Below are 15,251 nucleotides of genomic sequence, written 5' to 3' on the forward strand. Positions count from 1 at the left end.
TATTGAAGTGGACAAATTATTTACGCGTAACGCTCTGTCCAAAACACATAAAACACCCTATACTTTGATGAGCCAATTTTCGGGAATCCGTTGCCGTGTGTTAAGGTACTTTGACTGTCCACACCCTGTCCATACAGCTATAGGCTGTATGAATTTCATGCTACTACTACTAAGATATTTACTGCAAAGACTATAAAGTAACACAACACTTCGTGAAGTATGCGTAATGCAAACGAGCTTTTCCACTACGTCTCTAAAGCCATCAAAATTTTTCCGAGTTAAGCCGAGCAGTGAAGAATCGAAGACAGTTTATTCACCGGTTAGTCGCTTGTGATACATCAACGTTGAAAGTTGTATTTTAAGGATCGCTCTCTAGTGTATTCGTTAATTTGTGATAACATCAAATTTATCGCCTAAGACTTGTAAGTACCGTTTGATCATTTTGAAAATTGTTATCTTTCTTGTATAATGTATATACTTATAAGTGCTGCAACGTAGGTCGAGTTTGCATCGTGTAGCATTATAACATATTTTTGTTATATCAATACTTTTGGTCTCCAGACAATTCTCTTGACTACATACCATTTGTATGTGTCATTGACATGCATTGTACGCATATCTGTATCGTTCAGTTGATTTCTAACTGTTTGAGGGTGAAAATGACTCATAGGGATGTTATATATACATATATTTGGAACAATTAGAATTACTCGATATGTTATGTGAAATACTTTGTGATATGAATTTCTATACTACAAATATATAAATGTATCAATAAGGTGATGTTTTAATTCGTAATTTCGCTATTTATCCATTCATTAAGCGTAAGCCTTACAAAATTTACAAAAAAAAACTTTTGATCAAGTCAAGGAAATTGTTTTACAAATGCTATAAAAATATAAGTCGGTGTTATATATACGACTGTTTTAATTTTCATCCTTATGAATATATTCCTAACACCAGCGAAAACCAACTGTATTTTTTTCACAAAGCCAATAATACCTACTCACTAAACCCGCAGAAATTTTTTTTAGAAAGTTGATCATTTGTACTGCATTTTAAAACGCACATGGGTGAAGTGGTTCAACCCCTCGTCAAAGTACCCAAGCAAAACCAAAATGACCTCAAAGTGTTCATCTTTTGTGGTTCAATAAAAATAAATATAGTTTTCACCAACAGGCAGAAGATAATTCCTTTCGAAACTCACACCTACTATAGACTTCGGTTAAACTTAGTTATTATCGTTGCATTCAGCCTGAACGAACCGGAAACTACCATAAAGAAATAAAAAATATAGGTAATTAATGCAGTTTCTTTTTTTTACTTGAGCAATATCTATAGGAAGCACGCAGCCCAGAAGTACTCCACGAAACAGGTGGCAGAAGGCTCGGACATGATTCGTTAAACAAGCGTACCTAAGTAAATGGTTCATGTTTAGTCTCTCTTGTCTTTCACGTCCAACTTTTATAAATATGGCGATATGGAGATAAACCTTTCATAGCGTACATGTGGTTTCTGGAAGTTGTATCACTTGTAGATGACCATAGTGTTATATATATATGAATGGTAAATACTTGAAAAAGTACCGTTTTGGGTGTTATCAGCGCTTTGTTAGTTAGCGCGTTTACTACTTCATGTCTTTCATTGAAATGTAATTATTGAATATATCCAGTGCTTCTCCTTTTAAGATCTTCGTTTACAATGGCCGAGACTGTTTAATATTAATGAGACAAAAATACCGGAAAGAAGACATTTGTGAAGTGCCGAAGACATTGCATGTGTATGTGAGTTTCATGGCAATACGTTCTTTAGCAGTATGACATGCGCAAAGAAAAATTGCCGAACCTGTTTTCCTTCTCCACCCCCGATTGCATGGCTCAGAAAGAAGTGCAGTACCGGTGAAGAAAAATTTACGGCAAACACACAGACAGAAATACGCCATTTACCGGCCGGCATGAGCGAACAAACCATTAGTAATGTGGTCAGGTTCACATTTCCGGTGCCATCAATTGTGAGAAATATTGATGATGAATTTGTTAGGATCAAATTTATTTCAATTGTAACTTTATGACTTCTGAACGACTAAACTTAAGATGCAAGTGTTGTTTTTCTATAATAACAATTATTTGTATTATAATATCTTTGTTTTTGTGTCTGGTTGATGCATATAAATTTGAAAAATGTTCTATAGACAATACGCATGTACCTACTCTTCGGTGTAACCTAAATTTTGAGTTTTCAATTTGTACATTGGAAATAAGATATTTTCGACAGTCTAAGCTGGTACCGCACTTCTCTTGTAATTTTGCCGTACCGTAAACGTACCATATTTGACGCGGGTCCAAACTTGACGCATTTTCTAATTAATGTTATCATAAATTAATTCTAGATCAGACTAGCACTCAAAAATGTATTGCTTAATCTTTATTTACATGTTATTGAAGGATTCCAATCGAAAAAAGTTTATATTTGATTGATAATAGTTAAAAAATAAAATTTATTTGAAAATGCATCCGACAAGTGCGTCAATTTTTTCATTCCTTAGTGAATGTGCTAACTATTGTTGATCAATTTTCGTGAAATTATTGTGCTGTTTGACAGCAATATAATCAACAACAGTCAGTAATATTATTTTATTCATGAATTGACGTCGAAAGTTTTCTACTTTTAAGCTTTAAGACATATTGTTGTATGAAAATCTTGTGCGTCAAGTTAGGCACACAATGTTCCTAATTATTTGCTATTTTGTCAGCATGTTTTGTTGAATCGAAAATAGGAAAATAAATATTTATGGTGCTTGCATTCAAAAAATCCGTCCGCAGAACAATCCGAGGCTTTATGTAATCGGATGTAAAGGGTCATCCATAGATTACGTCACGTTTTTAGGAAGAGGAGGAGGTTCAAGGAAACGCAACGATTCATACAAAATATTCGCACTTTTCATAAAATAAATGTGGCCAAGGTTGAGAGGGGTTGAAAATTGTACAATTTATCGCGGTTTATGGACGTCCCCTAATGTTTCAAGGAAGCTTCAATAAATGCGTCAGGAGGTGAGGTGTAGCTTCAATGATTTGTTTCGTATAATTTATACAATAGGGGGTGTGTCCATGAGATACGTGTCACAAAAACATACCATTTTCTACAAAAACCCCGCCCATTCGCCCTACTTCACACTTTTTATATGGAGCCTTCAAAAAACTTGTATGATTCGTCACATCTTGCAGAACACCTCCTTCCCCCTAATAACATGACGTACTTAATGTATGACCCATATATGGTTCTCGATCTATTTCGAGGCCCATACTGCCGTTGGTTCTACGCATATTTGTCCCGCGGTCCATAAGGGTGACATAGAACATGGGACAAGTAGGCGTAGTTCACGTGTTATAAGTAACGAAGATTATCAAACGGCCATTTTTGGAACCGATTGTTTTCGTTCTAGTTTTTGACCAATTTGTCCTTATTTTAGCAACTACCTTCCCCGTTCCAGCGCAACATAGTTTTCAAATCTTTCCCTTGTTTAATATCACGACGAAGATACATTAAACTAAACAATAATGCTTAACTATGGATTGAACTCAATCGCCGGTTTTACTTTCTACACTAACTAAACACATAGCTAAAGTGACTACCGGATGACAAACAAATTATTTGCCTACCTGTATATACTTGTACGTTGCCTTGTTCGCAATCAGTTCACATTAGAATGAATGTCAATTTCCCGGCCATTATGCTTGTCCCGGGATTCGGGACAAAAATGTGAGCTGGTCAAGGGCAATCCCGGGATCTCGGGATTACTCACATTTCCAATAAAACAAGTAATTTGGTTGAAATCGAACGACCTACGTACAAATTAAAAAATACAATGTTTTAACAATGAAATGAAAAGATAATGTAGCTTGCCAAGGCAAAATGTTAATTATAATATACAGGATGTCCACAAATTATTCGTACAAATTTGAAGACCTGGTTCTATACAATCAAGCATAATAAATTTGATATTCTTGCATGGTTTTAAACATTGGCTCATTATATTCTTAAGAAGTAAGTTAGACACATTTCCGATTTCATATAATTGCAAAACAAACCCAAATGTATTGAGGTGTCTTAAAGGGAGCTATTTTCCGAGCTTTATGACGGAAGAGAAATGTCCATAGAACTCACTGGATTTGAACCGTACAATTTTCTATTTCCAGTCTAACTTGAAGCCAATAACCTGTAGATTACTTCAAATAATAATAGGACATTTGGATTCATCTCTTTTAGGTTTTAGGCATAACACATCTCCAGTATGACTAGCGGCCCTCAGGAAAAACGTCTCCGAAAAATTTAAATTTGTCTATCTCAGTAACAAGCAATCATTTCGAAATTTTTTAGAGTTGTATTTTGTGTTAACATACAGATGTATTATAAAAGGTACATGGACATTGATTTTTCATTGTTTTCAATGCGAGATCATCTCTCCAATATTTTGCTGTTCGGATAATTTGCGGACACCCTGTACAGTCAATTATTCCTTACTCGATATTTCATATCTCGATATCGAGTTAGAGAACCTAGTAAAAGTCGCTTTTCATACCTAACTCGATAGTCCCTCAAATCGCAGTTGCAATAATGTTGTGTTTTGTAACTCGATACCTCTCTATTTTGATGGTACCTTCAATATCGAGTTATGGAGAGTTGTATCACACAAGATTTACTAGGAATTATGGTAAAAAATTAAGCCAGTTTGCTTAAAAATCATAATTCAATAACGAAAAGCCTTAACAGGAATCTTTCGGCCTCAATAGGAAGATTTCAACCTAAAAAAATATAAAAAATAGTGATAAAATTATATTTTTGAGCGTAAAATTGCTTGAGCCGCTATTGGTACACGTGTTCCAGTAGTAGACGTTTGGGAATGATACGAGGAATTTGAAACAAAATAGCTAATTTTTACAAAGGGTTAAAAATTTTCCCAGGACATACGGGAGAAATACCTGTGTCCCATCCTTGGAAAAGGACCACAAACAACAATGGAGTGCACATTAACTTTCTTAGCAACGCCACTCCCAACGATTTTGCCCGATCTCCCTGAATAGAACGGTTGGTACCGTTTCTTCCCTCACAATATTTAAAAATATTCCGTCTATCATGTTATTCATTCGTGAATAATCTGATCGCCGTTTTTTTTAAATTATCTTCAAATCCCAAGTCTGCACAGTGGTGAGCATAATGGGCAGAGCTGCCAGATGATTTGATAGAAAATCTGTATTTACGAGGCTAAAAAATCTGTGTCCCATACAAAAAAAAAATCTGTGCCCATACAAAAATTGTTGAAAGAAAATCTGTGTTCCATTCAAATTGAATCTGTTTCAGAATAATAAAAAAAATCTGTGTGATACAGATAAATCTGTTTATGTGGCAGCCTTGATAATGGGTCACCTTAGTGATGTGAACTCGCCTTGTAGAGGACGAATGTCACTAGTGTTCCCTGTTCTCGCTCGGAAACATAGTGGTTTTTGCGCTCGTGAACATACACGTTACATGTCATAAACACTAAATCAAGAGTGCTGGTGGAAAATATAAACAAAGATCAGCTGTTCCCAGCAAAATCAAACGGCAGTATTTTCAAACAGCAAATTTGCGCACGTGTTCGGTGTCACGAACTCGGGGAGAGCTCAATGTCGGGTACATAGCTGTCAAACTGCATACATTTTCGCGTTGATATTTATAGCCCCGCCTATCTCCGTCAGAAAAGGATATTTCCAGAGTCTATGAATGGAGAGTTGTGCAAAGAGAACTGGCAAACTCAAATGCAAACAACAACAAAACAACAAACAACATGAACGAAAAAACTCTTTTTCGGTTTCCGCGCGACGAGCAACTGAAATAACAATAAATTTCTTCTAGCCGTTTGTTGCCCCTCTGGGAATTGACCAAAAACAGCCACATCTATTGCATAAGTCTGGGTTGAATATTTATTTAGGACCCTATTATCGCGATTGTCTGCACATGTCTCCAAATATAAGCGCAGCAGTCACTGATCATACAGAACCATCAACTTCGAAACACAGTACATGGACTAGACAACAAGCACACTCATCGTGTTCAGTGACTCCTGGTATCAATGTCCTATGGGGCTCTGCACAAAAATGTACCTCTCCCTTTTATTCTTTCATGAAGTTTGTAAACAACAAGGCCAGTAAAAGTCAAAATCCCATACAAAATCAAAACAGTGCAGAGGCCTATATAACAGGTCTGGCTTTAAGTATGTGTTTGCTTGTATTAGTCACGAAAAAGATGTAAACAAAACGATCAACTGTTGGTGACGACAAGTCTGTCAAAAATTGTGTTCGTAGCTTGCCAACATGACGTCATCTTCGTGCAACTTCGTGAACTTTCGGCCCGCCGAATTTGGAATTGCACAACAACCAAGATAACAGATGTTTTTGCTAAAACAAAAATCTTCTGAAAACCTGTGTATATTCAAACTGAAACACGCTGATATCACTAGCGCCGCCACTCAGCGTATTGCGTCAAACAGCGATGAATATCAGTAGGGTAGAAGCACTAGATTTCGCCCCCCTAAACCATGTAGTCGCAGGAATTATTAATTTCTGACTATATTAGTCAATATCAAATAATGTTATTGGGTTTATTCAGCTATTCATACCAGTGAACCCTAGTCCTGACTGCTTCAAACAGGATATTATAGTAATCAAAGGAACATTTTTTAGTCCTTGTTACATTTGTAAACCTTGTTGAAAGTGACAAGTCTCGGTTTCCCCAGTTGCCGAGAATAATCTTGAGACAAGAAAAAAAAATGAGTCGAATGCAACAATTTGTTTTCTAATCTTTTATTTATTTAGTTCTCTAGTTTGAAGAAGTAAGGACTAGGATTCTGATGCATGGACAATATCGGTGTAATTTCTTGGCTTTATCGAGGGATCCGATTTTGACTGATAAAGGGGCGCGCCTGTGGAGAGTGTACCCACCACATTCTTCAAAGGGTATAAATAGCAAAACCTTTCAATTAGAATCCTTTCCTGCGATCAAGTTAGGAATTACAACTGTAAGAAAACCGAATACTTTATCACTTCTCAATACTGATAAGGTAACACTAAAGAGTCTAAATTATAAAAAGACGAAATCTGATCATATTCAAAATAAATCAGCTAGCAATTATGCCAAATCTATTACGCAGCACTGCTAATGTTGAATCCCATGCTAAAAGTGAGTCACAGGTTTTATGCGTTGGGTAACGAATGAAAAATTGACTGAATGTGTGGAAAACCAATGTAATGAGTAGAGCATTATTTATGCAAAGCATGAAAATTGCAACCGACACTCAAGTATTCAGAAAATATGCTACTTCAGAAGAAGCAAAATTTTCGTGGGCGGTAACATTTTTGTGTGAGTCGTTTTCAGCTTGTGTAAAAAAGTGTTTGCCAAGTCTCCTGCTCGATTGGAATGACATTGACAGTAAACTTGGAATTCCAATTGGAACATTTCGCTTCTTTGCTTATAGTTTCTTTAGGTAACACGACATGCACTATACAAAGGACACGGGATATACTACACTAGATCAAATATTGGTCGCAGTGGTTTATGTTCCGAACAGAAAAAAAAAACTATTCATCTATTATTTTACGATGATCAAGCTGCAGCTGTGCTTTAATTTTCGTCCCCCCAAATTCAATCTTCGCCCCACCCATGCTCTAATCTTCGCTCCCATTAATTGAAGTACCGGGTACCCCCGTTGGTTTGACCACATTTAATCTGAACACTTTTTAATCTGTACCCCGCTAATTTGCACATCGTTCAGATTAAAAATGGTTCAAACGTCATTTAGCTCATGGAACGGAGTGAAATGAGATGGAACGCAGGGTAACGAAACGTACAATCAAAACAAAACAGTGAAAGAGGTAACCAGAAACACGTTTCTAGGGTGACTAGATGTTCAAATTAAAAATAAACCCCGATGGTTTGCATGAGATACCGTTCAAATTAGCGGGGGTGCACGGTACAGGTTTTCGATAGTTTAATCAAGTACTTATTATCTTTCTCACTTTTCATCTTAACTGGTGCTTATCCTGCCTATTTCCACTATGTCTTCTTCTTTTTCGCATTACGTCCACACTGGGACAGAGCCTGATTCTCACCTTTTTTCAAGAGTACTTCAAAAGTTATGAACTAAATGGCTTCTTTACATAAGTTTCCATTTTTACAGTCGTATACCGTGTGGCAGGCACGATGATACTTCATGAATAAGGAAGTCAAAGAAAATTTCCATTACGAAAATCGAACTCAGACACCTTCAGTATGGATTTGCTTTATAGCCGCCTACTAACGAAGGCTATGGAAGGTCCTGATTTCCACTATGTATTGTTTTTATTATTGTAAAGTACTTATTTATGCTGTTGTAGCATTTATGTGAAATATGTTATTATTCCCAGGAATTGAAATGCTTTATAGTGAATGCTACTATGGGCATGGTCACATTTACTGCACAGGATTTGTACCAGATTATGGTAAACTAAACAGATTTTAGTAGTCGGTTGAAAATCGTAGATGAAGTTCTTAATCCTACCTAATTCTAGTGGTAACGTCCGCGTCTACAAAGTAAAGCCATGTTGAAGGTGTCTGAGTTCGATTCCTGGTCGGTCAAGGATCTGTTCTTAACGGGAATAATATTGACTTCGTTGGGCATATAGTGTTTTCGTGCTTACCACAGAATAAACGAATACGAAAATGGCAGCTTATGCAAAGAAAGCTCTCAGTTAATAAGGGGTCGTCCATAAATGACGTAGCATTTCAGGGGGGGGGGGTCTTCATGGATTTGTGACGATGTGTGACGAGGGGGAGGGAGGGGTCTCAACTAGTAGACGTAGCATTTTGAATATTTTCGGTAAAAAATAGCGCTAAAGAAACTGACAAACAGTTTTTTTTCTATCAAACTTCTCTGTCTGACTTATTAATTTGGGTTATAAAATGATGATTCAGCTTCAACACATTCATATGATTAGATTAAAACTTCTCTAAGAAATTTTAAATTTTCCTGATAAATACAATCAAACAGATTTTATGAAGCTTCAAATAGTTATGTAAATATTATATTTAATTCGTGTTTAAAATGTTTTATTTGTAAACATACAAATTAATGGTTTAATAAGTTAAGTAAAAATCAATGCTTCATCTAATTAAAAATATTGTTTTTCCATTTGTCAACAAGACGTAACGATGGTGATGTTTAGCTGAAATATTAATAAAGATGATTGTATCAAAATCGCTGATTTTTTAAACATTCCAAATATTACAATTGTTATTTTTTCTCTAACAACGAAGATCCATTCCAAATAAGGATATGTACGTATATGCTACGTATATCAAACTATCATTCGTCAGATTTTCCTGACGTTTCAGTCAGTTATTATCATATTAATCATACAAATTAACATCAATTAATATGTTGAATTTTTGGATTTTAATGTTTCGTGTTGGCCCAATCACAGAGAAAAAAAATAAAAGGGGGGGGGGGTTCTTGGTATGCTACATATATTTACGTAGGGGGGTAACAGCATTTGTGACTAAATGCTACGAGGGGGGAGGGGGTGTAAAAAATCAGTGAAAAAATGCTACGTCATTTATGGACGGCCCCTACTGTGCAAGTGCTCATATGAATAATGCTGAGAACAGGCTCTGTCCCAGTGGAAACGTTTTACCAAGAAGAAGGAACTATTCGGCACATTCAGAAAATCCTTAAACCTCCTGTAAGCAGGTTAAAAATCAATGAGTTTGTTTTGTTTTTCGAACAATTTCGAGGAGGGGCAAAAATTAATGCACGCACCACTGAAAGAACGTTACAGGTAGTTTCGCCAGGGGCGAAGATTAGAATAGTACGAAAACGTGCTTTAGTTTTCGCCACCATGAAAAAATAGTTTAAAACTGGTTATAATTGCTGGAATAGTTGAAAAAAACATCTATTCTTGTCTCTTGCTGATGCATGTCTTATCAAATAGTTCTGATACAGAACTTTTTACAGATAAAATATTTATCTTAATATGTTTCCCTTGCCTTTTAAAATAGACGCTCTTCTCATTGAACGCAAAAAATAGCGTATCATCTTTTCAACATTTGTATATGTGCTTATTTGGCGATTTAGAAGATTGCTTTAATTAGTAACATTTGGAAACTAAATATATTTTATTCCAATCTTTTATATAAGTTAAAACGTAAAACATTTTTATTTTATTACAATCCAGAACAAGCTAATGTTCTATCAGGGGGCGAAAACTAGGGAGGGGGCGGAGATTAATACATCTACCCAATCTTGAAATGTTTCATATTCACCACTGACATCGTCATGGGAACAGCGCCACCATGATGTTTCTACTTGTGTTACCATTTAAAATGATCGTTAATTGGCTTACACAGTTTTACAATCGGATACGTCTGTTATCTGTGGTTGTGTATTGCAAATTCGGCCAATTTTATAAACAAAGAAACGAAATGTTCCAATTGGAATTCCAAATTTACTGTCAATGGATTGGATTGGAATGATCCAGCAGGAGATTTGTCAAATACTTTTTTACAAAAGCTGAAAATGGCTCACACAAAAATGTACCGCCCACGAAAATGTTGCTTCTTCTGAAGTAGTATATTTTCTGAATACACGAGTATCGGTTGCCATTTTCATTCTACTCAATACATTGCTTTTACACACATTCAGTGTATTCATTTTTTATTTGTTATGTAATCAAATCTGTGTGAATTCAACACATGAAACCTGTGACCACTTAAAGCGTGAGATTCAACATTGACAGTGCTGCGTAATAGATTTGGCATAGTTGCTAGCTGATTTGTTTTCAATATGATCAGATTTTGTCTCTTTGTATTTTAGACTCTTTAGATCAATCATTAGAAAATGCATTTCATCGAAGTTTTTTTTATTTTATTTTATTTTATTTTATTGATGTACAAGGGGGTCAGGGGCCAAGTCTCCAGTATAAGTTTGAAAACTCACACCGTCCATAATACACCGAGGGAATTTTGGAGTTTGGGAAGTAGGCAACGCAACATCTTTGACCAGAAGGTTCTTTAAGTTTTGCTTCTACTCTTGACTTCCAATACACGTATGAATGATGCAAGGTCAAAAGAACATGAATCAGTCATACATATAACGGTAGTGAAGTGTTTTGCCTAAGGATATGGGAAAGGAGGGATTTTGGGTGGTGTTTTGTACATAGCTCTGTGGAACAAGTTTGTTATTAGTTAAAAATTTAATTAATCTGATTCACCTTGCAATCAGTAATTAGAATATTTATAAAAACATGATACCTATCTTTTCTCAGCCAATATGCTGCATGTCTTTCCTCTCCGATGGATTTTTCCTCGTTGTAATGGCGGGTTAGATATGAAAACAAGGATAAAGAGAGAAGAAATGTTAGTGATTGTTACATGCTTTATTGCTGTATTGGCCTACAATGAAATCATACAAAATTCGCTCTTTGGATTCCCATGATAGCAATCCCCATGCAGCTTACGAGAAACTCCATGGCAATGATCACTGTACGCCATGTGCGGCATTCAGGACATCTCAACAATACTGATGACGAACAACAAAAAATGAATCCAAAAGAGCGAAAACCTCAATGTTTCAATGTAGGCCAATTCAGCTTTAATGCATGTGAGAAGTTCTTGGTGATATTCTCACAACGGCCATTCAGAATGGTTCGACGGATGTAGATAAAAGATCATTATGATAAAATTAACGCGACGACATGTTAGTGAGCTCAGAACGATTATTGTATTTGCAACTGTTAATTTCGATAGTTAAACTTAGGGTCGGTTATTGAGATAAGCAAAAGTAAAGCACGAACGCGAAGTAATGACCTTCCATCCCATCTTCAAGTGCTCCCCACAAGCACAACACTTCATTCTGGCACTTTAGAACGTCCATGTTGTAACTTGTTCACACAAGAAATCTGCCTCGACCGAGTTGGCAGAACGCGCCCATACCCCTTTCTGAACCAAAGGACAGGGAAATATATACTCGCTAGAAAATGCATTTCATCGAAGTTGGATTTTTTTCAGAATCTGTGCGGGATACCCTATTTCGGAAGTAGGGCACATTAGAGCGAATCGAATGCACCACTTCCGAAGTTAGGTATCGCGTCTCCAGTTGAAAGCCGAAATCATCGACACGCGAAAACCGATTTTTCTTTAAATCTATGCCTCTATGCGTTGAACCTAACATCGAGCATAGTGCGCTGAACAGCGGATCTGCTCGACGTAGTTCCGACGCATGGTTTTGGAGAAAATCAGTTTTTCGCGTGTAGGTTTTCAATCGCATAGATTTTAAGAAAAAAAAAACAACTTCGGTGAGAAACTGTTTCTAAGCATTGGCTTTGGCCGCCATCGTGGCGATATGTTCATGGAATCGGAGGTTGGAATCCAATATCACTTCAAGATCCTTGATAGACGAAACTCCCTCCCCTTGGTTATGCGACCTTGCCGCGATGGGAGGGCATAATCCATTAGCCCATATGATGGAAACCAAAGGCGTAACCTGTAGTGGTGGTATCACATTTTGGCACTTTTTGCTTAAAGCCGCGTCATAATTCATATGGCATAGACGCAATAATATCTCGGATGTGATCCAACAGACATTCTGCGTCATTGATAGAATTGATGCCCATTTCAAATAATTAATCTATTCGAAGTGGACATTAATACTATTGGTGACGTTCAGTTTGCCTTTTGCTAACCAGAATGATCCGTAGCCACTCTTACTATTAGCTAGTTAGATACATCGTTATCATATACGACGTAGGAAATACATAGGAACTCTTAGGAAAATGACTAGTAGATTCACTGAGTAGAAATAAGTGGCGACAATCTTATTTTAATATGGTTTTTACATTGCCATAATAAGAAATACCTCTTTTGTAACAGCGGTATAAATAATCTAATTCCAGCTTCATTTTCGCAAAATTTACAAGTAGAAAGTAGGCGTTGTGAAGCATTGCATTTGCCACCGAAAAGTGAATCATGTAGGAGACTGTAATAGAAGCCTAAGGTAACTTTACTCTTCAATATTCACTATAAAATGACTATGGAAAGTAAGACGCTGAGATCGATCATTAGGGTACACTTGCTAGTTTCGAAAAATTGTTGAACAGACAAGGAAAGCGACTTTTTTCTTTAAGGATATATGAACGTAATGACCAATAAACACTTTTAACAACAAAAAATAAAATTAACTAGAACTACTACTAAACAGCCTAATTTTGTTAAAACTTGACGACAATTGACATTTAAGACTCTAATCTTACGTAAAAGACAGGAGTAATCAGAATAGCACTTGAATGACAAATTATTCAAAACTATTTCGACTAGACAGTATTAGTAATGACACTACTACACAACTATTTCAAACAAATTCTGATGGAGCTGCTGATTTTCACAATGCTTCCTTTTCTCAGAAGCAAGGGAATATGGGCACTTTTCAAAAACTACCACGTCACAATACTAATAAAAAAACAGTGTTCATGTGGGCGCCATTGCCTAGTCCGTCTGAGTATTGGTCCTGGTAGAGGGGAAACTTGGCAAAAGCCAGACCGAGGGTTCAGCCTTGACAAGTTAAGCTGTCAGGCAGCTCCAACTGAATACCATACAAAAAAAAAAAAAAAAAAAAAAGATCCTTGATAGACGAAACTCTCTCCAGCGTGGAGTTATTCAAGCAATAGTCAAATTTTGTAGACTGTCAACGGATGAACGATATAACCTTGCATTTGTTAGCATTCATCTCCATTCCGTTAAAATCGCACCAATTGGACACTTTTTCGACATCGGCTTGCAGCGCGCCCCAGGCCAGCAATGTTTTGATTGTACGAATTAACTTTAAGTCATCTGCATAGAGTAATTTGCCACAGTCCAGTTGATCACACAAATCGTTTATGAGGAGTACCAATGAGAATATATACTAAGAAGTGGAATAAGAAGCAATGGCTATGTATAAGTAAGGAGAAAAAACGTAAAAAAATAACTACGTCACTAATTTACATGGATTCTTATGGGAGCTAACATTCGACAAAAGTAGGCATTGAGTAAATGGAATACCAAGTGTGCGTTTTATGGCAGTATGGGAGGAAACGAAAATTTCTAAAAATTACCAGGAACTAAAAAGTGCTTATTTGAGGCTGATATTTTGTACAACTCATATCGCATACTAGGTGAATTGTCAGAAAATAATTCTGATTGAAATTTCATTGCTATCACATTACTAGGCCCATTTATAATCTAAATGTTACTGTTATGCGATTATAATTACCAATGTGACAAAACAACTTGGTATTTTTTTTTCGAATTTTCTAGAACAATCTAACAGATTGATTGATGTAAGTTGATCGAAAGTATTTATCATTTGATGACTCTCCATGGTATTAACCTGTATTAACTCCATTTTGTCAAAAATGTCGAATGTGATTGTTTTGCAGTTATGGGCAGGGTAGTAGCAAGGAAAATGGAGAATGGGGGGGCTCTTACTTAAAATGTTTACCAAACCTATAAAACAATATTTCAGTGCCGCTATGCAATCAATTTTCAATTTTGTTTAACAATTCGACACTTCTATTTAGTGTAGATCTTCAAAAGAAAAACTCTCAACATTGTCGAAGCTAGGAAAAACAGTAAAAGGGTTATCAATTAAATAATTTCCCAAAAACTGTAATAAAATCATAAGAAAAACGATTTTTTGTTTTCTTTTAATATTTGAATGCCTAAAGTTGTATATTTCAGAGAAAAATAATATAACACATAGTCGTAGTAAGATATAAGGTTTTTTAGGGGTATTTCTTAGTTCCGTTTGCCTGAAAATCAAAATTCAAACCTACGAAATGTAGTTTGTTCTTCTTCTTCTTCTTCTTCTTCTTCTTCTTCTTCTTGGCATTGTCCTCACTAGGACAGAGCCTGCTCCTCAGCTTAGTGTTCAATAATCACTTCCACAGTTATTAACTGAGAGCTTTCTTTGCCAAACTTGCCATTTTCGCATTCGTATATCGTTTGACAGGTACGATGATACTCTATATGCCCAGGGAAGTCAAGGAAATTTCCATTATGAAAAGATCCTGGACCGACCGGGAATCGAACCCGGACACCTTCAACATGTACTTTTTTAGCGTTTGATGTCTTGCTCCAAACCCAGTTTGTGATAAAAGTAAATTAGTTTTATTTTGAAATTAAGGCGAAGTAGGCCGTCATTGAAATTT

General features: G+C 36.1%; 1 protein-coding gene across 1 annotated transcript in view; it reads left to right on the forward strand.

Moving 5' to 3' along the window:
- The first annotated feature begins 230 nt into the window (after positions 1-230).
- LOC5578382 (thymosin beta) overlaps positions 231-15,251 on the forward strand; it is a 40,822-nt gene continuing 25,801 nt past the window's right edge. Inside the window, exon 1 of the mRNA XM_001663794.2 lies at positions 231-422. The gene's annotated coding sequence lies outside the window, so the exon portion shown is untranslated. The remainder of the gene's footprint in view (positions 423-15,251) is intronic.

This window comes from Aedes aegypti, chromosome 1 (genome assembly GCF_002204515.2).
Source record: "Aedes aegypti strain LVP_AGWG chromosome 1, AaegL5.0 Primary Assembly, whole genome shotgun sequence".
Lineage (NCBI taxonomy): Eukaryota > Metazoa > Arthropoda > Insecta > Diptera > Culicidae > Aedes > Aedes aegypti.